This window comes from Eumetopias jubatus, unplaced genomic scaffold (genome assembly GCF_037043125.1).
Source record: "Eumetopias jubatus isolate StellerSeaLion01/CBP00866 unplaced genomic scaffold, mEumJub1_p1.0 scaffold_1, whole genome shotgun sequence".
Classification (NCBI taxonomy): Eukaryota; Metazoa; Chordata; class Mammalia; order Carnivora; family Otariidae; genus Eumetopias; species Eumetopias jubatus.
In genome coordinates, this window is record NW_028274807.1 from 77,222,268 (window position 1) to 77,249,604 (window position 27,337).

At 39.8% G+C, this 27,337-nt stretch overlaps 1 protein-coding gene and 1 pseudogene across 2 annotated transcripts in view; both read right to left on the reverse strand.

Annotated features, from left to right (window-relative positions):
• TPRG1 (tumor protein p63 regulated 1) overlaps positions 1–27,337 on the reverse strand; it is a 202,197-nt gene that overhangs the window by 170,162 nt on the left and 4,698 nt on the right. Inside the window, exon 2 of one of the 2 annotated variants that reach the window (XM_028100915.2) lies at positions 19,488–19,576. The exons of the other annotated variant lie outside the window; for it this stretch is intronic. The gene's annotated coding sequence lies outside the window, so the exon portion shown is untranslated. The remainder of the gene's footprint in view (positions 1–19,487; positions 19,577–27,337) is intronic. 2 annotated transcript variants of the gene reach the window in all.
• LOC114207068 (malate dehydrogenase, mitochondrial pseudogene) lies at positions 4,629–5,898 on the reverse strand (annotated as a pseudogene).

Genomic DNA, 27,337 nt, shown 5'->3' on the forward strand with positions numbered 1-27,337 from the left:
CACTCTACTTACAGTCATAAGGAATTTTAAGAATATCACTGACCAGAGGCAATATGGTGTAAGGCTAAAAACACACTTTCTAGAATCAGAACATTTGGATCCAAGATCTAGATCCACCATTGTTAGCAAAAATGACATAATGGCACTGAATCTCAGTTTCCTCATCTCAAAAATGTAAGCTGTTACCTGAATCTCAGACTTATCTGCAGTTGAAGAAGCATGTAAATGAAAATGAATGAATGAATGTAATGAATGAATGTAAATTAAAGCTAGAATAAGCTCTCCTGTTGGACAGATTTTTTTTTTTTTTTTTTTTAATGACACTAGTGTAATGGGACTAGGTTCTCTTCACATCAGCATTCTTCACTGGGTGTCCTAAACAATTCACATTCTGCCTGAATATGCAAATGATTACTCTGATAGGAGACAGGAGAATAAACCACTGACCCACACAAGGAGAATCTATATTTGCCCCTAGTTGGATCTCATTACTCTCCACACAAAAGGATAATTAGTGTTCTCTGTAAAGCTGCCCTTTAGCTTTATTAACTGCTGGTTAAAATAATATGCTTAGAGTTTGGAAATCTTTTGACCATGCCAGTCCTTTATCCTCTGATGATATTTGGGGCACTGGGATTATGCCTGTATGGGCAGTTCTAGTTACCAAAAATAGAAGCTTAACTCTTCCAGGTACTATATATAAATTAATTCCCAATTTCCTAATGAGGAGCGAGCTTGAATTCTCTGAAGCCTCATACTGTCTTTCAGGCAGGAGAGGAATCATGGGCCCTAAAGTCAGTCAAATGGTTATCTTCTAATCGGGTTCTTCTCTCTGAATTAGGGGAAAAAGGCTAAAATGCTTTATAACCCTACAAACTAAGGTACCAGGATCTTCACATGCATCACGATCATCTTGTTGGAGATGTTCTACACTACACAGATTTGGCCGTTCAGTGAGGGCTTCATAACTACTGCATTATGATACACTTGCCCTTGCCATAACCATGGGTGTGACTATTTTTCAGTTCAATATTCAACTGAGAAGTTTCATTATCCCTTTTATAAAAAAGTACCTGAAGTATGAATCTTTGATTTATCAGCCTCCTTTGGATTTGTTGTACATTTCTCTTTCCTTCACTGTACCTCATACAACGCCTTGGATAGAAATGTTTGATCAATACTTGTGAGATGAACAAAATTAGTCCCACCTCCTTTCCACTGCACATCTGAAGCAGGCATACCTTTATAGGAACACAAATTTTTTCACTTTCTGCTTCGCCTTTGCTTTCGTGAAAAGAACAATTAACTTGGAATTACAATAACTGAGCTTAAACGAGGTAATGGGGTGAAGCCATAGCTCTTTCCTACAGATGAATTCCAATTAATGTAGAAGGAATGAAGAAACTAGAAAATGACCTCTGGAACACACTAAGCATGGCAGCAAGCAAGCAATACCAGTAGAAGCTAAAACCGGTGGGTGAAAGTTTAGGTGGAAGCAGGATTTGAGTGTGGTCTCAAAGTATCTCCTCTAAAAATATTTGGTAATCACAAAGGGAAAAACAGTAAGTTTACAGTGGAGAAACCCAGCAGATGCCATCTCTAGCAAGTGGCCAAGGGTAATATCACCAACAGAACATGTCAACATAATACACACGTTATGCCCTGAGAAGGACATATCACCTCTGCGGTTTCCTTCCCAATGCCTTCCCCAGAATCCTGAGAAAACATCAGACAAACCAAAACTGCAGGTCATCCCACAAAATAACTCATCAGTACTGGACAGAAGCGCTAAGATCATGAAAGACAATGAAAAACTGAGGAACCTTTCCAGATGGTAGGAGACTAAGAAAACATGACAACTGACAATGATGTGGGAAGTGGAAATGGATCCTGGGAAAGAAAAAGGCCTCTAGTGGAAAAATTGATGAAATCTGAATAAAGTCCGTACTTTAGTGAATAATAGTATTGTACCAATGTTAATTCCTTAGTTTTGATTATTGTTCTATGGCTATTTAAGATGTTAACGTAAAGAGGAGTTGCCTAAAGGGGATAGAAGAGCACTCTACTAGTTTTGCAACATTTTGGTAAGTCTAAAATTATCTCAAAATAACAAGTTTAAAAGGTAACTGAACTTGAATGCTAACGGTGCCACCATCTGTGGCATTAGATAAGTCACCTGAACCTCATTTTTCATCACGTCCAAAACTAGAGGAACAGCACCTACCTATTTGAGGACAAAATAAAAAAAGAAACCTGAGCCCCCCCTTTAAGATTTATTTATTTATTTGAGAGACAAAGAAAGAGAGTGCACGAGTGGGGGGGGCAGAGGGAGAGGGACAGAGAATCTCAAGCAGACTCCACACTGAGTGCGGAGCTCTGTACGGGGCTCCATCTCATGACACTGAGATCACAACCTAAGCCAAAATCAAAAGTCAGGCATTTAACTGATTGTGCCACCTAAGCGCCCACCGACGGTACTTTTAAAACTATAAATCTGGGGAGCCCGGGTGGCTCAGTCGGTTAAGCGGCTGCCTTTGGCTTAGGTCACGATCCCTGATTCCTGGGATCGAATCTCACATTGGCTCCCTGTTCAGTGGGGAGTCTGCTTCTCCCTCTGCCCCTCCTCTCTCCCTCCTCATGCTTTCTCCTTCCCTCTCTCTCTCAAATAAAAAAATAATAATAAAATATTTTTTAAAAACCTATAAACTCTTTCTTTATAAATATATTATTTTTATTACTATTTTGCCCCATTACTATGTCCTTCCCCATCCACTTAGGGTTACCAGATAAAATACAGGATTCCCCATTAAATTTGAATCTCAGATAAATAATCATTCTCGTCTAAATATACCCCATGTAATAACTGAGACATACTTACCTTAATCATATCTTTGACTATCTAACATTCAAACCAACTGGGTATCCTATATTTTTATTTCTAGTTCTGGCAATCCTACTTCTACCCAACTTCCAATTGTCAGTCCCTTTCTTTAAGACACCCCTTCGTTCCTTCAGCCTCTCTTTCTACAGTGCTGATGCGCTCAGCTCGGAGGACCCTTTGGCATAACAATCTCACCTGAATGCCACGGCAGCCCGTGCTCCAGGAGGGAAACACAAAGGTTAGTCAATGACAGGATTTTGACTCTGGCAAAGCGAGTTCACGGGGAATGCATGACTCGGAGGAATTTTCTCTCTGACTTACAATTGTGCAAAACTTATTTTCAAATTTTGGGGGTATTTTTATTACCCACCCCTTACAGAAGCCCAGTGATCGAAGCGTTACATAAATTGTTAAACCACAAGGAAAAATATCAGAACTACCGACAGCGCAGAAGATGGGCCACCTCTTGGGATCTGTGGGGAGGAATAAGAGAAAAAGAGGGAGCATCTGGGCACAACACTTTCACATACATTAGTGGACCACATAGGAGAAGTATACCTGTGCCCGTTTCCTGATGAGAACCCAAGGCTGAAGGAAGAAAAAATAACTTAGACCCTCTCTACCTCATCTGGAAATGATCATCTTTTTGCTTTAGGGCCATTCATTGCATCTACATCTTTCTTAAGAGGTTCTGCTTGAAGGCCACCTCTTCTGTGAGTTTGTACCCCTGATTCTCCAAACCAGGTACAAGGTTTCTTTTTCTGACTCTCCACATTACTTTGAGAAATGCCTAAGACCTTTACCTGGGATCACAGCCACATGTGTCTGCATTTTATCTCCTTTTTGGCTTTGAGGGTAAGGATTGTGCCATGTTCATGTCAAGATTTCCTACAGTGCCTCCAAAGCAAAGGTGACACTTTCTAAATCAGGAGGGAAAAGCCCCAAGTCCTGGATCAGATTCACCACTGACTTGGTATATTGGTAACAGCACGTACTGCTGCAGCTATGATTTTACCATTGGTAAATAGCTTCTGCTTATCCCCATATGTAATCACCCAGATGATTGTTGAGCTCCTTCCGGTTCCAGCATTCTGCCCTCCGGGACTCTGGTTTCTGATGGTGCGGCCATCTGAGTCATGGTCTCCTGTTGCCAGTGCCTTCCTGGACGCTGAGAATTACTTCCCGTGGGTATCCTCATTCTCCCTTTCAGTTGAGACTCCCACATTCCCTTCTCCCCACCTCAGAGGTAGATCAGAAATACTAAAAACAAAGATCTTCTGTAGGACATGTCCCGGGCTCTAGGGACACTTGGGAGTGAGAATAATAGGCTTTCCATGAATCAACAGCATGAAATCTTAGGGCGTCTTTCCCCTTCCTTCAGGAAGGATGCTCCCTGCTTCAAAGGGAAGATGCAATTTTATTCTAACCAACAGTAGTCACAATCTCTAGGTGTATGTGTTGCTTTATAAGATATTCCTGCTGGATTTAAGTAGAGCAACACATTTCATCTTTCCAGGCCACTGGTTACCAACCGTTTCACAATGGAAACCATGTGAATAAGAGCTGTTCTCTCCTCACAGTGTTTGGTAGAAAGCAAGTAAGATAGAACTAGCAACCATGTAGAAAGGACATACCCCATGCCAGGTACGCAGCTAAGCACCTCACATGTATCATTTAACACCTTCCTGATGTCCCTGCAACATTGGTATTGTCATTCTTTTTTTTTTTTTTTTGAAAAAAATCAAAGCCTGCTTTTTTGACATACCCACAGATGGACCCGTGATTTGGAAGGGACAGGGACCCTGACACAACACTTGTGGTTAACACAACTGAAACACAAAGTGGCAGGAGATGGCTTTATAGGGACATAATGTCTCCATAAGTTAGGGAAACAGACCGCTCGCTAGCTGCTCTCTCATTTCATGTTCTTCACAGACTCCTCTCCTTTCTTAATGGAGGCCTTCAACTCAGGGTTGGCTTCTGCTATCATCTTCTCTTCAAAAGGGGAGATCTTGATGATGCCTAGATTCTTCCCGATGCCCTTTGTCTGCAGCAGCAATGGTGTGGAGAAATAGGCACCGTCTGTTTCTTGGGACTTAACAAAGGGACACTGGACAACTCCTTCCTTTCCGTTCATTGCCTCCACAGAGGAGAAGATGAACCAGGCTCCCACATAGCCATGGACAGGGCGGCAGAGCCTACTCTAGCTTTGACCTTCACCATGTCCATGCAGGCCTCCTGGATCTTCCCAGTGACAGCTGTCCACAGGCCGTGGGGAAAGACCACCTTGGGAGTGCCCCAGGAGATCAGGGGGATGATGGTCTTCCCGGCGTGGCCGCCAGTGACAGGAACATTGACTCAAGCACAATCCAAACCCCTCAGTTCTGCAATAAAAGTGTTGGCTCTGACAATGTCCAGGGTTGTCACCCCAAAGATTTTATTGGGGTGGTATGCTCCGTGTTTCTTGAAAATTTCCGTTGCCATTGGGATGATGGAGTTAACCAGGTTTGACATGATCATGGCCTGAGGGCAATGCTGGGCACAGGAAGCTACCAGGTGGCCACAACTGGGGCACTGGTTTTGAACAGGTCATCCCTATCATGCCTGGCGTCCTCGGGACTCCTGCTGGAAAAACCGCCACATTGCAACCTTTCAAGCAGCCTAGCAGCTGCTCAGGTTCAAGGTAGCCTTTCATGGTTTCTCTGGTCTCCATGTGGCTCAGATCTGCGGCCACTCAGGGTGTCCGAGCAATACCATAGAGGGTCAGGCGGCTGGCTCAGGGGCTGCCCAATTCCTCCTCCGGAAGCCCCTAACGCAGCTACTGTAGCCTTGTTCTGGGCTGAGGGGCTGAAACTGTGGAGGAGAGTGGTGCCCGCAGGGCAGGCGAGGGCAGAGAGCAGGGCTGGAGCAGGCAGGGCATGGACCCGCAGGTGGAGAAGCTAGCTCCGGGCAGGTGACACCCACGACCGACCTCCGCGCTGTACTGGACCTCCCTGCCCGTTCTCGGGTATTGTCATCCCTATTTGAAAGATGAGGAAACCTATGCTCAGTAAGTTTAAGCAAATTGTCCAAGGTCACAGAGCTAGCCAATAATTGGAATGGGATTCAGACACATATCAAAACCCCCTAAACATGTGTTTTTCTAACTACATACTGGCCACTTCTCATGTGAAAAGGCTTTAAAAGTCAGAAAGCATCATGCACTGGCCTTGTCACTTAATCCTCAAAACATACCAGAGAGTGATGAGGCAGGTATTTTAATCCCCACTTTATAAGTAAATGCAGATTGGTTCCATTATCATACAGCTGGTAGGGGGTGAAGCTGGAAGTCCAGCCATTGTCTGCTTCCATGACCAGCTTCCCTCACCTAAAGACAGAAGTATAACCTTCAAGTTCTGTCTGAAAGCAGAATGGTTTATTATATGTATATATAATACTAGAAGGAGGTCATGCGTCCTTACAAGAGTATAGTTCTACCTTCCCCGTGTCTTCTGAGTCAAATTGACTTATTTTATCTGGAACAAGGAGTTTTCCTGGTGTCAGCACCTCATAACCCAAAATGGACTTCTCTCCGTCTCATGCATCATCCCCAAACCTAAACTGCTAGCAAAGTCCTGCTTCCAGAATTTTTATTATCTATAATGATGCTGCGACCTAGGAGAAGGAGCTGAGCTCTGTTCCAGGCATCAGCAGCCTATAGTGCTGGCAGGGAGAAATCCACCTTGCACTTGGTCAGGAAAGTGAATTTGATAGGAGACGAGAAAGATGGACTGCTGTCAGTGTGATGTTCTTGCAGAAGCACTTTGCTGATTGTTAAAGACATTTTTTCTAAGTCAAACAAAATCTAACAAAACAAAACTAAAAAGCCAGAAGCTCCATTTTCTGAGCAATGAAATCTCTAACTGGAAAAAAAAAAAAATAGTCTGATATGAGGAATTCTGCAAAGGGCGGGGTCTTCCCTGGATGGTCGTCCCTGAAACGTGAGGCCCTCAAGCCCCCGGAATCCTCAAGTAGGACTGGAAGGTACTGCTTCATTTGAGCCTGGTGATTAAGAAGACACACGGATAGGGAGTCCAAAGAAGGATTAAGTGGGAGAGGAATTGTTTACATGAAAGCTGTAGCTTTTTATTTCTTTGCCAATCCCCCCTCTGCAGACCTCAAAAAGCAGGCAGGTTGCAGGGCCTGTTAATCAACTGTAAACAAACAACACTGGAAAAAGATCATATGGTCTGACAGGCCCAGGGCTCAGTGAATAATAAGTACCTTCACTTATACAGCACTTTATAGTTCAGAGTACACTTTCAATTAGATCATTTCGTTTGATCCCCAACAGGGGGAGGTCAGCTGGGATTGGTACCCCATTTCACACCTGAGAAAGCTGAAACCAGGAGAGACAAAGAAATGTGTCCAGTTACACAGCTAGCTTGTGGCAGAACAAAAATCTGAACCTCTATCCCTGACTCAGGAATATAGGTTTGCCACATTATCATGAAGCAAATGCTAAAAAAAATAACACCTCTTGTTTGAGTATAAGCAAACTTCCTGACATAGTGGCATTGAAATTAATTAAATGAAGAAAATCTACCTTTACCACCCAAGACTGGAAAACAAAAAGTATAAGCAAAATTAAGCATAGGCAGGTACCTGAAAGATCACCACCTACTAAACTGAAGTAAAGTGAATCACAGGATCTCATCCAGAGATCTACTATCACTTTGGTAGAAAGTGTATTTCACTTTCAGGCTAACAAACTAAATGTTACCATTTCTTTAAAATGAGTATTCTATACAAAGATAGGTCTAATCTTTGTCATCATTCAGCCATTCCACAAATATTTGTCTTGCCTCATGCCAGTTACTGACCTTCCCTAATTGAATGTGAAAATACTTCAGTAGGTTGGTTTCATGGAGGAAAAATAAAGACCATTGCTTTTAGCACCGACCGTGAAATAACAAATGTTTATTTAAGATAAATATTTTCCTCCTATGTAAAATGGGGAGGACATTGCCTCCTGCTACCCGGATTATTTAAGGGAGCATTAAGTGAATTAATAGAGACCATTCATATGGCTCATCTGTATTTTTTTTTAAATGAAACACTTTGTTCTAAAACCCTCTTATAAGAAATATGTACACATGAAACAAGTAAAAGAGGAAGTCTCCACTTGAGGGTTGCCGGTGGCAGGGGCTGCACAAAAGTAAATCCAAGCCCTCCTGGCCACCGATGTCTCCAGCCCAGCCCAGAGTCCTCGTGGTACAGAGAGAGCTCCCACCACCCCTCCATAATCCCAGTGCGCCTTGCAGCTGCCCCTCCACTAAGCCACCAGGTTGTACTGTCGTAAGGAATCTCTGCCCACCCTCTACCTAAAACTGAGCGTTCCTTGAGGATGGGCACTATGTCTTAATCTGTGTCCCTACTCCAGAACATTCCCTACTGTCTCAGATACACAGACCCCATTAATTGTGTTCTGAATAAATGCATGAGTTGGTGAGTAAGCAAATGAAAAGTATCTTTAAGAAGGTAATGTTCTTGATAAAGCTGAATCACCAGAACAAATACAATTAAGATAATACTCTGTTGCATTACTCTACTGCATTTCAGAACCTAACAGTCATAAGGTAACGTCTCTATTTTGTAAATGGAGGGGATGCCAGCCTTGATGGACCTCCCAAAGCCAGCAAGTCAGGGTCTGAGAAAGAAGGATCCAGGAATACAGTTCCCAGACACATTCCTAGTCCTAAGGAGAATCATTGCTGTCAAGTTAATCAGCCAAATCCTCCTGATTACCGGAGTTAAAGAGCACAAGCAGCAGACCATTTCTCTACTGGCTTAGGCCAAGGAGAGGCTTGACAGAGTGCCAGGAAGTACAATGAATGTTTTACCTTACAAATGCTGAGGAGACAACATGTTCCTTTTAGCATTAATTGCCTCATTCAAAAGAAGCCATTTAGAATCAGTCTGGTCTTTTTCCTTGATGAGCAATTTCAGGCTGCCTACCAAAGCTTTTGTTTGTTGGGAGGAGAGAGGAAGAGAAAGCATTTTGTTAAGGCATTTTAATTTTCATATTTAATGAAACAGATTGGGTAGCAGGTTCCTTTGATTTTATTTCCCTGTTCCCTGAATACCTTCTTGTGTATTACATATTCTGCTGGAGCTTCCTGCAAGAACTTTGCTACATTCTACAAGTTAAGGCTGTCAAATGTTACCCACTGAATCAAATATATTTCTTGTGCCGATATTCAGTTGTTATTATTGTTGTAACTGACCAGTCATAAATCTCAAAACTGGAGAGAAAGAGAACATGGACCAATATTTCCCCATATTCTCTTGAGAACGTAAAATTATATAACTCTCTGAAGCCCTCATGTTATTGCTGCACCTAAAATGCTTTGCATTGTTCACAGGAGAAATCCTTTAACAGGGTTACTTTTCCTTAGTACGAGAGAGTTAATCAATCAATCAGAAATTTCATTGGTTTTAATTAATTAACAGGGATGTAGAGAAAAACAGCACCGGACTGGAGTCAGGAGGCAAGCTCGCTCGTTTCAGCTATTATTTATTATAGTGTTTTCTTCCTTTTTTCTCCCTGATAAAAGGGCAAAGACTCTGTTTTGTTCATATTTAGAACAGAGCAGGAAAAGAGCCTGGCCAATAACAGGGGCTCAATCAAGTTTGTGGAATAAATGAATAAGATCATTCAACTGTTTGACTTGGTTTTCCTGGGCCTCAATTTCCTTCTTTGTTAAAAAACCAAAAGTGTTGATTATGTCTGTGTTTCCTACATCACAGATGAGATAAATTATGGCTTTGTGAAACTGTTGAGTTATGCACATAATTAAAGAGTAGCATCATTAGTAATAGCAGCAGGTCTGCACTTGATCAGCTGTGTGACCTTGGCCAAAACATTTCAATTCTCTAGGCTCTCAGTTTCTCATCTGTAAATGGACAGGATTGCACTAGATGATCCCGGCATTTCCTTGCAGCTCAAACCAAGATCTTTAAACCGTCAACAAATACTTATTTAGTACCTACTCTACGCAAAATGCTCTTCTAGGAAAAAACACCAAGGTATAACCTAAGAGATTTCAAAGAAAAATAAAAAAAAATAACTTTTGTAAAATACTTCCTCCGGGTTATTTTTCTAATATAAAAGCAGGCCATTAGGGAAAAGCACGGGAAGATGTGAAAACCAGATTTCACAAGAAAAGTCATTTGGGGAAATCAAAAATTGAGTTAGCTGCTGGTATGCATCTTGTGGGGATCATTCTGACCTTCCAAATTGCTTGTGCAACAAACTTGGGTTTGACATCTCATGTTGGCTTTTACAATCTACCTAATGAGAAGTATCTTTACAAAGAACGACAGCATCCTGCTTAAAACTGTTCAAGAAAATGTAGATTTCAGGGAAAGGAAAAGCCAAGAAGTAAAGTAGCATAAATAAGCTATTGTGATTTAAACACGATACTTCCTTTGAGTGTGTGGACAACTCAAGACAATTCCTGTCACAAAAAGAATAAGCATATTCACAGCTCTCAGAGGAATTCATTGATTCAAGGAGTCAGAAAATTTCCTCCAGAATTCAGCTGATCCAGTGAAGAAACCAACCCATCAACAAATATAAACAGTATATAAATACTAGATAACTACAGGGAATTAAACATGTAAGACCACACTACTTGCCCTCGAGGATATTTATGAGATCATCCATAACATAGAGCTAAAAATCCTTCTAATACAACATGTCCAAAATTAATTTCATACTTTTAATCCTCAAACCTACTCTTCTTCATTTGGCCTATCTTGAAAAATTCCACCTCAGTTCACAACTTTACCTACACAAACCAAAAAACAACAGCTTTTCTTCATTCCTGCTCTCTCATTTCCTATGCCAAATGAGTTACCAAGGCTTCGAGTCATAAATGACCCCCGTGAAATATAAATGCAGACATGGGAAGACCTCTAGGAGAAGGGGTACATTCATCAGAACAGGCAAGGTTCTGCTTCAATAACAAATTACTGACATATCAATGGTTTAACACAACAAACATTCACTTCTTGCTCATGTTATAGCCTGATGGAGGTTGGCTGTACTTGGTGGTTCTTCCAAGCCATCATTCAATGATTCAAATTGCTTCTACCTTTTAGCTACAATAAGTATATGGTCTTCCAGATTCACCATAAGAAGAGAAAGGGAAATAGAATATATGAGCTATTTTTAAAGGTCAAACTTAAAAGTGGTTTACATGTCTTCTGCTCACTTCCCATTGGCCAAGGCTCAGTCCAATAAAATTCAGTCCCAATCTAACCTCAAAGAGGCTAAGAAGTGTAGTCTCAGCAAATCCAGGAAGACAAAATTGTGTGGTAAACTCAGAGTGTTATCTTTGCCACGACGGCTGATACCTAAATTAGATTAGCTCTCCTGTTTAAAGGGATTTTTCAGGCACTAAGATCCACATACTCTCAGGGTTCTCTACCTAACTGACAGAATCTACTCATAATTAAAGTCTTCCTACAATTCTGTGGTTTTATCCTCTAGGAAAATAAAAATTCATAGATCTGTGTCTTTACTGTCACTTACCTCACTCTGGGATAAAATACTTTTGCTCATACTGTACTATACAGTCTAATAATTTACCTTTAGCATTTCTACAAGTGTCCTCCTTTTCTGTGACAGAATAAATGTGTCACTCTTCACATGGTTTCCCATTCTCCCCACAATCATCGGAAACTGCAATGATCCCAACAAGACCTGGGCTCTGATGGGGGTATATGATGATGGGGAAAAATTCAGAAAATTTTCAAAACCCTGAAATCACTCAACCCACACCAGCAAGGTTGACCAGGTTTACCTTTACTGCTACAATAATTCAGACAAAATTTCTTGAACCTTCTTAGCACTCTTGCCTCTCTGGGTCCATTTAGCAACTAACACGCATTTATCTTTCAGGTCTAAACCTAGATATCACTTCTCTTTGGAAGACATTCTTGGCTTCCCAAATCTGGCTGGGTGCCCATATTATGTGAATGCAGAGTACACTGCTCTTATCTTTCTCACAGCTCTTGCCACACTCTGGGTTAATAGCATTGATTTTTTTTGGAGGGAGGGGTGTTTTGTATTCCTCAATGAGCTCTTTGACACACATGGACTGGGTTGTTGTGGTAGTGGTGATGCTGGCTGTGTCTCCATCTTCTAAAGCCCTTCAGATCCTCAAAATTATGTTTGTTGAATGAATGAGTGAGCATATGAATGAATAAGGGAAAGTAGTGGCTAAATAAATTTTGGAATAATTTTAAGGAGGCCAAACAATGTTGGCAGTTGGTGATCATAGTTGAAGCTCACGTATTGGGAATAAGAAAGTTTCAGAAGGATTAACTTTCATAAAACTTGCTCTGGTCACCTCAGATTAGAAGTGTTCATTCTCCATAATCAGAATACCTACAATTCCTTAGGCCTTTCTTATGGCAGTGAACAAATGTGACTTCTTATCATAATGTCTTTGTCTTATGGCTTTAACTAGATGGTGTACTCCAAAAGACAAGGACTAGTCTCTGTCTCAGTATATTTCTCAATACTTAGTTCAGTGTCCTATGTGTGGAACTCCTGAATATTCATTGTAGATACTGTATCCTATAAATGCATGTTGAATTAAAAAATAGATACACAATACAGAATTTTATGTCTGAACATTTGCCCTGTGCATCCATGTCAATTCCAATCCCATCTGAAGGTCCCTGTTCCTAGTCCAACTCCCATTTGATAGTCTAGTTTAGGAATATCAGTGACAAATAGTTTATAGAGCATAAAGCAGGTACATGTCTTCTGGAAAATCTTACTCCCTATGTCTTAGTTTTCTTTTTTTGGAAGTAAAGCGTAGCTACCACTGTCCTGCCTAAGTCACATGGTAGTATGTAACTCAAATTGGATATTGTTTATTATCTAACTTGTAATGTGGAAAAGACTTTTAACCATTTTATAATCTTTATTATAAATTTATTTATTGATTCAAGGAGTCAGAAAATTTCCTCCAGAATTCAGCTGGAGGCAGATTGGCTGCTGTCCTTGGGGGAAGAGATCAGCCTCCCACATTCATGTGATAGTTACCCCCAAGTCAACCAACTGGTTTCTTTGTATATGCTACTGGGACAAAGCAATTTAGTTTTTGTCTATAAAATACTCAAATGGGTAAGAAGAGTAATTCACACTATACTCTAGACCAAATGTCCTCTTGTTATTCTAAATTATTCCCATTCCAATATATAGACAATGACATCAAATATCAAAGTAAAGATTACCAAAAAAAAACAAAACAATATTAAAATGTTCCAGATTTGAGCAATAAGAACTTCATCCCAGGGCGCCTGGGTGGCTCAGTCCGTTGGGTGACTGCCTTCGGCTCAGGTCATGATCCTGGAGTCCCGGGATCGGGTCCCGCATTGGGCTCCCTGCTCGGCGGGGAGTCTGCTTCTCCCTCTGACCCTCTTCCCTCTCGTGCTATCTCTCATTCTCTCTCTCTCAAATAAATAAATAAAATCTTTAAAAAAAAAAAATAATTTAAAAAAAAAAAAAAAGAACTTCATCCCATTATCAAATTCTCAAAGAGAAACTGAGGTCCCCAATTAACATCCTTTCCTATTGTAAATTTTGTGCCAAGAAAAAAATCTTTCCTATTTCTTTTTCATTTCAACCAGGGAATCTGTTGGCTCAGAACCTTGAACAGAGCATGGGTTCCCATATCACCCCCAGCCCGAGCTCTCTGCTAATAGAACAGGATAATTCCTTAAAGGCCTTCCCAATTCACTTAATCCAATCAAGCCTTTCTCCTGTCCCACTAGTTAAAAACACCAGGAAGTTAATATATACAAACATTATCACAATGCCTATCCCACACATTCAAAATATAAAAAAAAACACAAGCAAATCCCAGCCCTTAGAACCAAGATCCCAGTCAAAATGACATACCTAGATCTCTCTCAAGGTCTGTAACATAAGACACACATAGCTGTTGCCAAGACCCAAGCAGATGACTAGGATATCTGACTAAAATAGAAGAGAAAAAATAATATCTACATCTTTTTAGCCTTACCAATCTCTTTGTCCAGAGTCTACATCTTGAAACTTAAATTTAGTGAGAATACTTATGATTAGGTTAAGAATAAGGATATTTACCCTAATTGTAGGTGGGGAGAATTCACTTGTGCATATTCTCAACTTTTTTTTTTTTTTCTTCAGAGAGTGACTTCCTTATTCCTCCCCACCCAAAGTTTAGAAATTTTCAGTGGTACCAGCCCCAGTCATCAGGTCACTGTTTGTTTGTTTTCTTCCATCCATCCTCTGAAACCTAACAATACCCAGCTTCACCTTGAACCTGTGTTCCTGGTACTTCAGTGCTGCGTAAGAGCAACATTGCCTCCACGCCCTGTTTTAAGCAGGCATGCTTTGCATCTGGCAAACACCAATATTGCAGGGTTTGTAACAGCGGCTAGTGTTATTTACCATTACTAATCTAGGGACTCCTCCATTGTGAAAATCATAATTGTCATGAGTTCTGAGTTTTCCAACTGCATTTATTTTTGACCAAATCTGGTCTATCCATATCTCCCAGCATTGGATAGTCCCATTTTGAACATGTTGCTCCACCAGAGCAACACTTACACCAAGGCTGGCCACCATCTCTTCTGGACTCACTGTATTTTCTGCTAGTATGTCTCTGTGTTAGGCACAGTTAATATGCCCTCTTAGGTCTAATATGTTCTCAGTGGCTTCCCAGATACTTCTCCACTTACTTTAATGCTACTGCCATCCCCAGCACCTCCTCATCTGCTAACATGGCCTCCATTGTGCTGGCTGTGGCCGCAACCAGAGTATCTCCAGCCAAGTCACAGGACTGGGACCTGACCTGACCCACAAAGGTGTTTGTTCCTTCTACCACTTTGGAATTTGGATACAGTTCTCACACACAGGACATGGAACCTGGCTTCCCTAAGTACTATCTCCTTTAAGGGGGCCAGGTTGTATAACCTAAAAGTACAAGGGTGTCTCTCTATAATAAGAAACTTGACTACTGAGTGAAAGGTGGTGGCAAGGAGCTGGCAAATAAATTCCTCTCCCCACCTCTTTCCAGAGATAACCCAAGTGACTGAACAACCACTGGTTATTTTTTAATGAAAAGGTGGCCCGCTCAGTAACTACCACCTTATATTTGTTTACCTATTTTCCTCCTTACCGTCTTTTCTCTCACCTTTTCCTGCCCAAGATTGTACCTTCCAATGAAGTATTTGTATTAAACTTTGCCTCAGGTAAAGGAAGCAAGATGGTTTGAACTGGAGATAAGAGTGTTCTTTAAGGGAAAGTTTGAGATCTCAGAGGACAAGCAAACTGATAATGACAGGAAAAGGGGATACAGCCAATTCTAACTTCTCTTTGAGCAGAATATTTTTAGTGTTTTTTATTTTTATTTTAAATTGTTTTAAAATATGTATAACATAAAATTTACCATCCTAACCAATTTTAAGTGTACAGTTCAGTAGTGTTAAGTACATTCACACTGTGGTGCATCTGATCTCCAGAACTATTTTCACCTTGCAAAACTGAAATGCTATCCTCATTAAACAAAAGGTCTCCCTTCCCCCTCCCCGCTGCCCCTGGCAACCACCATTCTACTTACTCTCTCTATGAACTTGACTACTCTAGATAGCTCATATAAATGGACTCATATAGTATTTGACTTTTTAATGACAGGCTTATTTCACTTAGCATAAAGTCTTCAATGTTCATGCATGTTGCAGCATATATCAGAATTTCCTCCTTTTTAGGGTTGAATAATATTCCATTATATGTATATTGTTTATTCATTCACCTGTCAATGGACACGTGGGTTGCTTCTATCCTTTGGTTATTGTAAATAGTGCTGCTATGAACATGGGTGTTCTGAGACCCTACTCTCATTTCTTTGGGGTATATACCCAGAAGTAGAATTATTAGATCATATATTAATTCTATTTTTTTACTTTTTTTTTTAGGAGGCTGTCATACCATTTTTGGTATGGCTGCCTCACTGTATATTCCCACCAACAATGCAGGGAACCAATGGTCAGCCATTAATATTTTTTTAAGTACCTTTATTTTTTTTATTTTATTTATTATGTTAATCACCATACATTACATCATTTGTTTTTAATGTAGTGTTCCATGATTCATTGTTTGCGTATAACACCCTGTGCTCCATGCAGAACGTGCCCTCTTTAATACCCATCACCAGGCTAACCCATCCCCCCACCCCCCTCCCCTCTAGAACCCTCAGTTTGTTTCTCAGAGTCCATCATCTCTCATGGTTCGTCTCCCCCTCCGATTTGCCCCCCTTCATTTCTCCCTTCCTACTATCTTCTTTTTATTTTTTTAACATATAATGTATTATTTGTTTCAGAGGTACAGGTCTGTGATTCAACAGTCTTACACAATTCACAGTGCTCTTTATATTTTTTTAAGGGCTTGTATAATGAAGCACAACTGCATTGGACAAATCTATGCCAAGGTGAGCTGTACAGATCCATACCAGTGGAAATCCAGCTCTATAATTAAAATATGAGCCACTGCCGATTACCTAAGTCAACAATCCAAGAGAATTTGGCTTACCAAAGTATTAAAGCCTACACCTATTGCCCTAGCTACTGTGTAAGGGTCAATTTCCCCTGCAGTTCAGCCTCCTAATATTAGCCACTGGGACTATTTCTCAAGATTCCCAGCCCATGTACCAATTAATATGTTGGAGTTTGCAGTGGAAGGAAATAAGTAACACTCCACTCCCCTCTCAAGATCTGATCTACTTGAGAAATGACTCAAGAATTATCAAAGATCACAGGCACCTGGGTGGCTCAGTCATTAAGCGTCAGCCTTTGGCTCAGGTCATGGTCCCAGGGTCCTGGGATCAAGCCCCGCGTCGGGTTCCTGCTCAGAGGGAAGCCTGCTTCTCCCTCTCCCACTCCCCCTGCTTGTGTTCCCTCTCTCTCTGTGTCTCTCTCTCTGTCAAGTAAATAAATAAAATCTTTAAAAAAAAGAATTATCAAAGATCAAAACAGTAGTTTTACTATAGAAATCGCTTTTCTTCCTCCTCAGTCTCAAGCTCTACTCCCAAACTGAATGCACACATCCTGCCTCAAGCAGAGCCACAAGTTCCCACCAAACAGAGTACATGTGTGTCTTACAATCAAGTCTAAGAGTGGGTGACATGAAGCAAAGATGAGTGGTCTCTTTCTTTACTTCTACAAAAACAGAAATTCCTACTTTATGTACAAAGAGAATTTAGGTAGGAATAGAGTTCTCCTTATGTCTCCCCTTAGCCACCGCTGTGGTTTAGCTCAACAGTTACATTGTAGTTGAGATTTTTCTATGAGTCTTGCAGCCCCTCAAGGTTACATCTGAGGAATCCAGTCAACAATTTATTGGGCTCTCATGTACCCTTAATCTATCTAGAATTTCTATCACCCACCCTTCTGGGCCAAATACTAGGAATTAAGGTTTCTACAAAGTGAAAAATGGGATGCTGGGCTCCTTCCCAGTGACAGAGGCCACGCCTAAATCTACAACTGGCATCACTAGTCCTCTTCTTCCTCATCAAACTCTTATTTGGAGGAAGTTGGGTGGTGTGGGAGAGCTCTTATTCTGTGTCATTCATGGAATAAATTCAGTGATCTACATTCTCCAGATTTTAGCTCTAGTTATTTAAAGAAGAGATTTGGAATTAAAACACATACATTTTACTTTCTCAAAGTATTGTCTTTTTCTTTCAAGAAAAGTTATCTTTATTGCCTGGATGTTTGGGAAAGGGCTCTTGAAAGCATGGGGATATAAAAACATTTCTCACTTTATTCTCCAAATACTATTTTGCTGCATATGGAAATAAGACTGGGAGTCTCTATAAAAAATAAAAATAGTCCATAAATTTTATTTAAGTTTTCTATAACAACCATGAATTATTTTTAAAATCAGAAAAGAACACCAGAGCCTTTTTTAAAAACAGAGTGTAGTGCTATCATTTGGACACATTCACATAAAAAGAAAATTACCAGATTTCATAAGGCACTATTTTCTCACCTATAAAGATGGAGAAATACTAGTATCTACTGCTTAATTTTGGGAGACATAATAGACATTCTGAACACACAGCACCTAGGTGTCTGATACAAAGTCTGTGCCCAACAAATGGATTTCCTACTCTAAGAAATCCACAAAACTTGCCCTAGAGCTGGTGCCAGTGGAGGTGCATTCACTAGTTATCTCCCAAAATACCCTACAGTAAAATTATCAAGATAGAAACTCCGTCATGTAATAAAGAGTTTTGGGTATTTTAGCTGCTGGTCATGTAAGGGAAAAAAAATTTTTTAACAAATCCAGACAAACATCTGGATATTTTCCATCATGAAAAACAGTTCTTAGGCAAGAAATAATACCAATTACATACAAATTCTTCCAGAATATAGAGTAGGAGGGAAAATCTTCCAACTAATTTTATGAGACCAACAGTGCTCTGATAATAAAACCAAACAAGAAAGAAAGAAAGAAAAGAAAAAAAGGAGGGAAAGAATAAAATTATACACCAATATCTCTTATGAACATAGATGTAAAAATTTCCATAAAGTACTTTCAAATGGAATCTAATTGTATATGAAAAGGATGTTATAACATGACTAAGTAGAGTTGATCACAAGAATGCAAGGCTGGTTTAACATTCAAATATCAGTCAATGTAATTCATATCATATCAACAGAATAAAAAGGGATAAATAATAGAGTATCTCACAGGCTACAGAGGAATTTTTTTGGCAAAATTTGACATTCATTCCTGATTAAAAAAAAAAAAAATCAAACAGACCTCAGAGTAAACTAGGACTAAAAGGGAACTTCCACAACCTGATAAAAGGTAAACCCACAAAAGAATTAAGCTAACATGATACTTAATGGTAAGAGACTAAATGTTTTCCCCCTAAGACCAGAATCTCTGTTCTTACCACTTCTACTCGGTATTGTACCAAAAGTAATCCGATGCAACAAGTCAAAGGAAAAAAAAAAAAGACATATTGAATGGAAAGGAAGAAATGAGTCTCTAGTCATAGGTAATATGATTGCCTAAAAAAGAATCTCAAAAAAGCTGTTAGAATTCATACATGAGTTTAACAAGAGTGCAGGATATATATGGTCAATCATATTTTTCCTATACCAACAATGAATAATTAAAAATTGAAATGCAAAAAGTATTTACAACAGCAGCAAAAAACATGAAATACTTATGCATAAATCTTTCAAATTATCAGCAAGTTAAAATGTTAATTTTTTTCTAAACCTATCTACAGATTCAATATAATTCCAGTTGAAATCCCAGTAAGAATTTTCTTTTTAGAAATTGACAAGCCGATTCTAAAATTCACAAAGAAAGGCGATGAAATAAGAAAAGATGAAACAATTTTGAAAGGAAAAGCAAAGTTGGAGGGGTTATACTACCTAATTTCCAGACTTACTATAAAGCTGTAATAGTCAAAACAGTTTGGTGTTAGAGAAAGTTTGTTAAAGGTATAGATCAGTGCACCAAAATAGAGTCCAAGAACAGACTCACATGTGGTCAATGGAGTTCAATAAAGGTGCAAAGGCAATTCAACAAAGGGTAATCTTTTCAACAAATAGCTGGAACAATTCTGTGTCCATCTGCAAAAAAACCCAAAGGAACAAAAATCAAAAAAAGAACCTAGATCCACATCTTGCCCCTTAGGCAAAACTTAACTCAAAAATGAATCATAGACCTAAATGTAAAAGACTATAAAACTTCTAGAAGAAAAAAAGGGGGGGGACTTTGTAACCTTCAAAATACACAAAGAGTTCTTAAAGCCTAAGCCATAAAAGACAATTTGATATATTGGACTTTATCAAATATAAGCACTTTTACACTTTGAAACTCCTGATAAAAGCATAGTAATCACAGACTGGGAGAAAGTATTTCCAAATGATATATCTGGCTGGTAGCCAGAATATATAAAGAACTCTCAAAATTCAACAATTAAAGAAAAAATTTTTTTACGTGGTCAAAATATTTGAATGGATAATTTACCCAAAAATATAAAAATGGCAAGCAAACCATGCAAATTAAAACCACAATGTAATACCATTACATGCTTATTAGAATTGAACATTTAAGAAAAAACTGACAATACAAAGTGGAGCAAAGTAAAATTCCTCCTACATTGCTGATGAGAATGAAAAGTGTTACAGCCCCTTTGGAAATCCATTTGGAAGTATCTTATAAAGTTAAACAGAAACCACACAATGAAGCAATCCTACTTCTAGTATTTACCCAAGTAAAAGGAACACCCATGTTCACACAAAACCAGGTAAATGTTCATGGCGACTTTATTTACAATCACCCACGTCTGGAAACAATTATGGTACATACTTATGTCTAATACTGTTCAGTCATAAGAAGGAACTAAACCAATACATGCAACAGCATGGATGAATCTCAAATGCATTATTCTAAGTGTAAGAAGCTAGTCTCAAAACTCTTGTGAAATCAGTGAAAAAGAGTAATTAATTCAATAGTGCATGACTTCACTTATAGGACAATCCTGCAAAGCCAAAACTATAGGGTGAAGAACAGAGCAGTGATTGCCAGGGGAGAGGGACAAAGGAATCCTAGAGAGTCGAGGGGAGAGAGAGAACTGTTCTCTGTTATGATGGTGGTGGTGGTGGTTACAAGATGGAATGTTTGCCAGAATGAACAGAACTGTGTACTAAAAGGATGAGCTTTACTGTATGTTGATTTACCTTAAATACTTTTTAAGTGAGAAAATTCTTGATTTTACAGCAAGTTTTCCTCTCATTTCACACACTAAGGTATACTATAAACCCATAATTCAATGTAATATTTCTATCCTGAGTTTCTACTCCACTGGGTTGGTAGATAAACTTATCATCAATTCTTCCTGAGACTTATCCCCCATCCCGGTTTCTCCCAAGCTTATGCCATACTTAGGATTCCACAGGCAGTAGCAAGGTGGGAGGGCCATGGCAATGGATTTATACATAGTCCTAGTTCCACATGGTGGCTGCATCCATTGTCCCTTGCTGCATAGCCCATTATATCTGGTAACTCCCCAGTGTTTCCCTGTCACTCTTGGAAAAAGAGAATTTTTCTTACAAGACTTCTGTGTATCAATTTTTACATTGTATTCCACGCACGAGGCAGCCATTTCCTCTTTAGGGTTTAGTTACTGTTCCATCAGTGCTGCTGGGAAGTAGAGTGCAAGAGCCTTCTTCTCTGGACCACAGAGCTCTCTGAATCATCACTTCTTTCTGCCTTTCTCCCTCCCTCTCCCTCTCCCTCCCCACCCCCACCCCCTCACTTCTGTACACAGTGCCCAGAGGAATACTCTGCTCTCTCCTCTGCTTGCTTCTGGCCAAAATACTTTGTCTATACCCTGAAATACCAACCTTTTACCTTCTCCACAAAAACTCTCAAAGTTCCCCTGAGGGCTTAGGCTTTTCCATGACAAATGTCAGAAAGACAAGCGGGCTATTTCTGAGTTCAGCCCTTTCACTGCCTCCCCTGAGGCAATCAAGTAGAGTTAAGTACAGGGGTGAAGAGAGAGGGAGGGGAGATGGAAACACCGCTAGAACAAAACAGATTGATATCTTAAAATATTGCTCCACCTCTCTTGGATAAGAAATTTTAAAGGTGCTACCTTAATTGCAGTTTCCTTTACAGGAAGATGGAAATACCTGATTTGACATTATTAAAATTATGTTATTGTGTTATGGGATTATGGTTTCTACAAAAGGTAGGAACTGAGATATTTGAATGCAAGGAACAAGGTGTGAGCCAACAAGTGTAAAAGAATGTGCATAAAATCATACTAAGAAAAGTTGCCAGTCTATCAGCATTCTGGACAGCAGTTCTGAAGCACAAAAAGAAAGAGAGAGAGAGAGAGAGAGAGAGAGAAAGAAAGAAAGATTCTAAAAAATAAGATTTTTGAAAAATGTGCTGCCAAATATTAAGTAAAAAAAAATAATAATCAGTGAAAAAGAGTAATTAATTCACATATTGCATATTGTCCTGTTTTAAACCTCCCAATGTCAATCAGGTACTTTTGAAGGAGCATTTAGAAACGTAAGCTCACTTAAAACATTCTCTTTCTCACAAGCAGCTAGTCAGGGACCTGCTTGTTCTGAGAGCTATTGTCAACACGCCCCTGCCTCCAGCCCCAAACGAAGTCAGCCTGCCTTGCTACCAGTCAACACAATCACATGTTGGACCCAACTGCAGAGCACACTTTCCAGATGTCCAGAATTTCAGGGAAGCTACTGTTCAGACATAAATGAAGCCCTGTGTTTCACAAGCCAGCAACCTGCTGGGGGCTAGAGGGACCACCTTCAGTTGGGCAAGCAATCAACCTGGTTTTTCCCTGGGTGTGTATAGAAGCGAGGTGGTAAGTTACCCGTCACACAAAGTATTCAAGGAGGGAATAGATGGGTTTGGAGGGCTTATTGCAGAGAGAAGTCAAAGGCAGGGGGTCTAAATAGCTTTAAAAAATATCCCACCACCATAAAACCTTAGGATTCTATGAAATGCTATTTTTTTCCAAAGAAGTGAGAAAAGAATACTACATTCTAAGAAACTTCTCTTCCCTAATGACTCAAAGCCTGGCTGATTCCACAGAGAAATAAAAACAAATGATACCACACGCAGGAATTTTATAACCTGAGATATAAATCAGGGATAGTCTACAAATTAGGGTATATTTTAAAAATTATCTATTAATTCAGTGTAACACTTGTAGTGGTTTATGTAATTTTTCACTTAAGGTAAGTTTGTGCTATAGGATTGCCCTGGGGTTGTAGGATTTTTTGAATGCAGAAGAACTGACTTTCCTCATTTGAAATAAGGAAAGAAGAGTAGCATGATTCAGCGGGAAAAATGGTTCCACGTATGGGAATTTCTATAAAGGAATGATGTTGCAATGCTTTCAAGTCTACTTGTTATTGCAAGGTAATGACTAATAGAGTGAAGTAAATCCATAGGAAAAAAAGGGGGGAATTTGTGATAGACATACTGTGAAGCAAAAGGCATGTTAGAGAATTTTTAATTTTTTAAGCCACTGGTTTGACAAAAACTAAAATTTCATTTTGACCAAATGCTCTCATAAGAAAACAAGTATGTTCAGATGGAGAAATTGTTTCCTGCTTTTAATCAATATGTATTCCATACTGTCTGTCTGAAGTTCTATGAACCCCAAAGAAATGGGACCAAGTCCGTGAGATCTTTCCTTTACATTCTTCTCCACAGTAGGTCACATGAAGAAATCAAGCCATCAAAGTCATGTGATTGCGGGGGGCATGGGGAAAAATCTTTGTACCTTTTGCTCAATTTCGCTACAAACCTGACTGCTCTAAAAAAATTAAATCTCCTAAAAAAAAGAAGTCAAAGGATTTCATTTTGCCTCGATGTTTCCAAGAATTAGATGGTATTTTTTTCCCCCAAGATAAAAAAAAATTGGGGTACCTGGGTGGCTCAGTCTTTGAACACCTGACTCTTGATTCCTGCTCAGGTCATTATCTCAGCTCACATCATGATCTCAGGGTCCCAGAACAGAGCCCAGCATCAGGCTCCCTGCTTCCCCTCTCCCTTTTCGTCTGCCTCTCCTCCCACTCAAGTACTCTGTATCTCTCTTTCTCTCTCTCTCTCAAATAAGTAAATAAATCTTTTTAAAAATCATATTATGTGCATTTAAATTATTTCTAAAAGAAACTCTTTAACTTTATTCTTAAAAATTATTAATGGAAAGAGTTCTGGACTGAGTCAACATGTAGTCCCATCTCTGATCACAGCCCCACATGCCACCAGCTAAGTGAGTTTGTGTTAGTTCCAATTTCTGGACCTCAGTGGCATCAGATGGAAATTGGGAGAGTATCACCCTTCCCTACCTAAAATGAGAGGAACATGAAAACCTTTTGAAAAGAATAAGGTCATATACAAATGTAAGCAAGGAAGAAAGAAAACAGTATGCTGTAGGAATCCATCCATCCATCCATCCATCCATCCATCCATCCTTCCTTCCTTCCTTCCTCCCTCCAGCAAATACTATGTGAATTCTCAATATAAACCAGGCTCTCTGCCAGGAACTAAAAATTTCACAGTAAACAAAAGCAGATAGGATTGGAACCTTTCCAGAAGTTACAGTCTAGTGGAGAAGACAGGTGCTAAATAATAATACAAATAAATATATTTAAAATTGTGATGTTTGCCATAAGGAAAAGTTAAAGGCAGGATGGGAAATAATGATGGGTGACCTGAATTAGGTGGGGGATTAGGGTGGAGGGTAAAGGCATCAAGGGAAAGTTTCTCAGCGACTTGAAGCATAAGGAACTGACAGGTAAAAATTTGAGGGAAAGAGGTTGCAGAGAGTATTTCCAGTAAAGGAAAGAGCACTTGCAAAGGTTTTGAGGTGAAAAAAGCTTGACATATCCAAAGCATTGGCAGAAGGCCAGGGTAACCATTGATGGTTTTTATTCATGCTACCATGACGCTAATCTCCTACTGCTTTTGAGATAAGACTAGAACAATTATGAAAACGGACATCCTAATTTTTACTCAGGCTAAACTTTTATCCTCAACAAATGTTTCCAACTTAGAATGTCTCTATATCCAAAGAAAATTCCTAATCCCTATATATTTAGTATTTATTATGCCTGAAGGACATTTCAGACATCCTCTATTCTACAGGCTTCAAAAAGAGTCAGCTAGTTAAAAATAATTTTTTTAAAGATTATTTATGTGAGAGAGAGAGAGAATGAGCTGGAGGGGCAGACAGAAAGGGAGAAAATCTCAAGCAGACTCCACACTGAGCATGGAGCCTGACATGGGGCTTAATCTCATGACCACGAGATCATGACCTGCCTAAACCAAGAGTCAGATGCTTAACCAACTGTACCCCCCAAGGTGCCCCCAAATTAAGAATTTTCATAAGAAAATTAATAGATTAGAATGTATCTTGAGAAAAGGTTAGTGGACTCAAAACCTTAACATATGAGCAAGAGTTAATGCTTTTAAGCCTGACAGTGCTGGGAAAGAGAAAACAAAGGAGACACAGTCTGGATCCCACATACTTCCACGAAGTTGTCTCATGGAGAAGAGGGGACGTCAAAGGCCTCTAATGGATGCCAGAGAATTTCATGGTCGATGTTCACTGGGGAGCAAAACGTTGCTCAGTATGTAAGAAAGAATCAGATAAGAGTGGGAGAGGTCTAACTTGGCAGATGGAGGAAATAGGTGTTCCTTCAGAAGTCACAAATAAATCATAAATGTATGTACAGATTCAAACACCCCTTGGGGACACCTAGAGAAAATTCAGACAAAACCTTAAGGACCAATGTAATAGACAACCTGTAAAGTGTATTCCAGCACCAGGAGATACCATTGGAAAGTGCCTCTTAACAGAAAGATTTAAGAAACTCTTCTCGGTAACAGAGAAGTTTCATCTCCCAAAACTGTTAATCATCTAGGAGACAGGAGCTATAATAAGGAGTGGGATGGCTTTAATAACACCACCAGGGGAGAGCTGTTAGGAAGCTTTGTATCTATCTATGGTTACCATAAAGCATTTCACCAGTGGATGGAAATGTTCATTCATCAGAAATCTTTATCAGTATTGCCCATTATGGGTTGAGAATTTTGGTACAGTTTGGTAAGGGAAATTGGGGTGAGAGGTGAGAGCCCCAGGATACCTGGCTTGAGCATAAATGTTCTGTACCAGATCTGGGGGAAAGTTGTTAAAGGACTTCTGGAGGTGGATGGGCGTGGACCAGGAAAGTTATAGAGCCAGAGCAGACACTGAAGGATGAAGAGCTATGCAAGTGAAGGCAGGAAGAATCATTTTAATAGGAGATAAAGAAAAAGAGCAACCCAAGAACATTCAAGAAGGCGCAAGAATCAATAGTTTGAGTGTGGGCTGTGTGAGCTAGTTTGGTGAACAGGTAAGCTGAAACTTTGCTTGTCAAAGAATAAACAAACATTAATCAAGGAGGTCAGGGGTTCTTAAACTTGAGTTTCTGTTAATCTTCTGAACATATGAATATAGTGTCTTATAGATGCAAATGAGAGCTTGTTCTGTGATGCCCTAGAGTTTCCCTTAAGGAATGTGGCAACTCAGCCTGAGCCAAGGGAGAGTCCTGGACTTTATTTGATTTAGTTGATTTAAAAGAATGATTAGGAGACAAGATGGGACACAGAGACTGATAGAGATTTTATCAGACCATCATGTTGATGAAACTTTAAAAAGTGACTGGCTATGTTACATTCTTCCTAAGTCCTCCTCCCAATCCCAACCCAGATGAGGGATTAGACATTTAGATAGCATTTACTGAGTGTCTATTACCTGCCAGTGCACAAGTACTTTATTCTCAACACAGGTCTATAAAATAAATGGTATTCTCATCTTACAGGAGGAAAAGAGACTCAGAGAGGTTAAATCCTTTATTCATTTCATTCAGCCATTCATTTATTCAGCCAATATATCTTGGTTAAGTGCCTCGTACTTGCTGCTGTGGGAAGCATCTACCAAGTGCTACTACAGGAGAACCTACCAAGAGTTACTATAGGATGCACCCATTGCTTTACGTGTCCAGCACCCTTTCTTCTTAGAACAGTACCACTCTGGAGTGCCTGGGTGCCTCAGTTGGTTAAGTGGCCAACTCTTGATTTCAGCTGAGGTCATGATTTCAGTGTCCTGGGATCTAGCCCTACATCAGACTCTGTGCTCAGCGGGGAGTCTGCTCAAGGATTCTCTCTCCCTCTCCCACTCACTCTTTCTCTCTCTCTCACACTCTCTCAAAAATAAATCTTGAAAAAAAGAACAGTACCACTTTTTTGGGGGGCGCCTTCCTGTTTCTCTAGTTTATCAATATGTATCACAAAAACTTTCATTTTCTCAACTAATCCCTACTTCCTGACCATAAGTGATAGTCCTAACTGACTTAGTATTTTGGGATTTGGGACTAAGAGAAAATCAGGATGAAGTATGGTCAATGGCGGAAAACTATAGGGTGAAATGTTCAGAAGTTGTGAAGGACCATGCTTATTGTCAGCTGGAGAAGTCCACAGTAAAAAGAAAAAACTAAGCTGGCTCAGTGAAAAAATAGCAGAGACACGAGACAGACTGGATGCTGGTGGCAGTCATATATCTGCTCCATTGCTTTGCCTTTCCCAAGGACTGGGCGTTCACCTCTTCCTTGGATTCCATGAATATATCCCAGGGTCCTGCAAAATTCTTTCTGCTTAAGCTTGCCTTCTTTTTTAAACTTCTAATAGCTTATTATCATGCTACACATGGAAGACACAAAGATGAAAAAAATACAGTCCCTGACTTACAACACTCTTAAGAAGTGTTTCATAGGTCATGTGTGTGGACATAGATGATT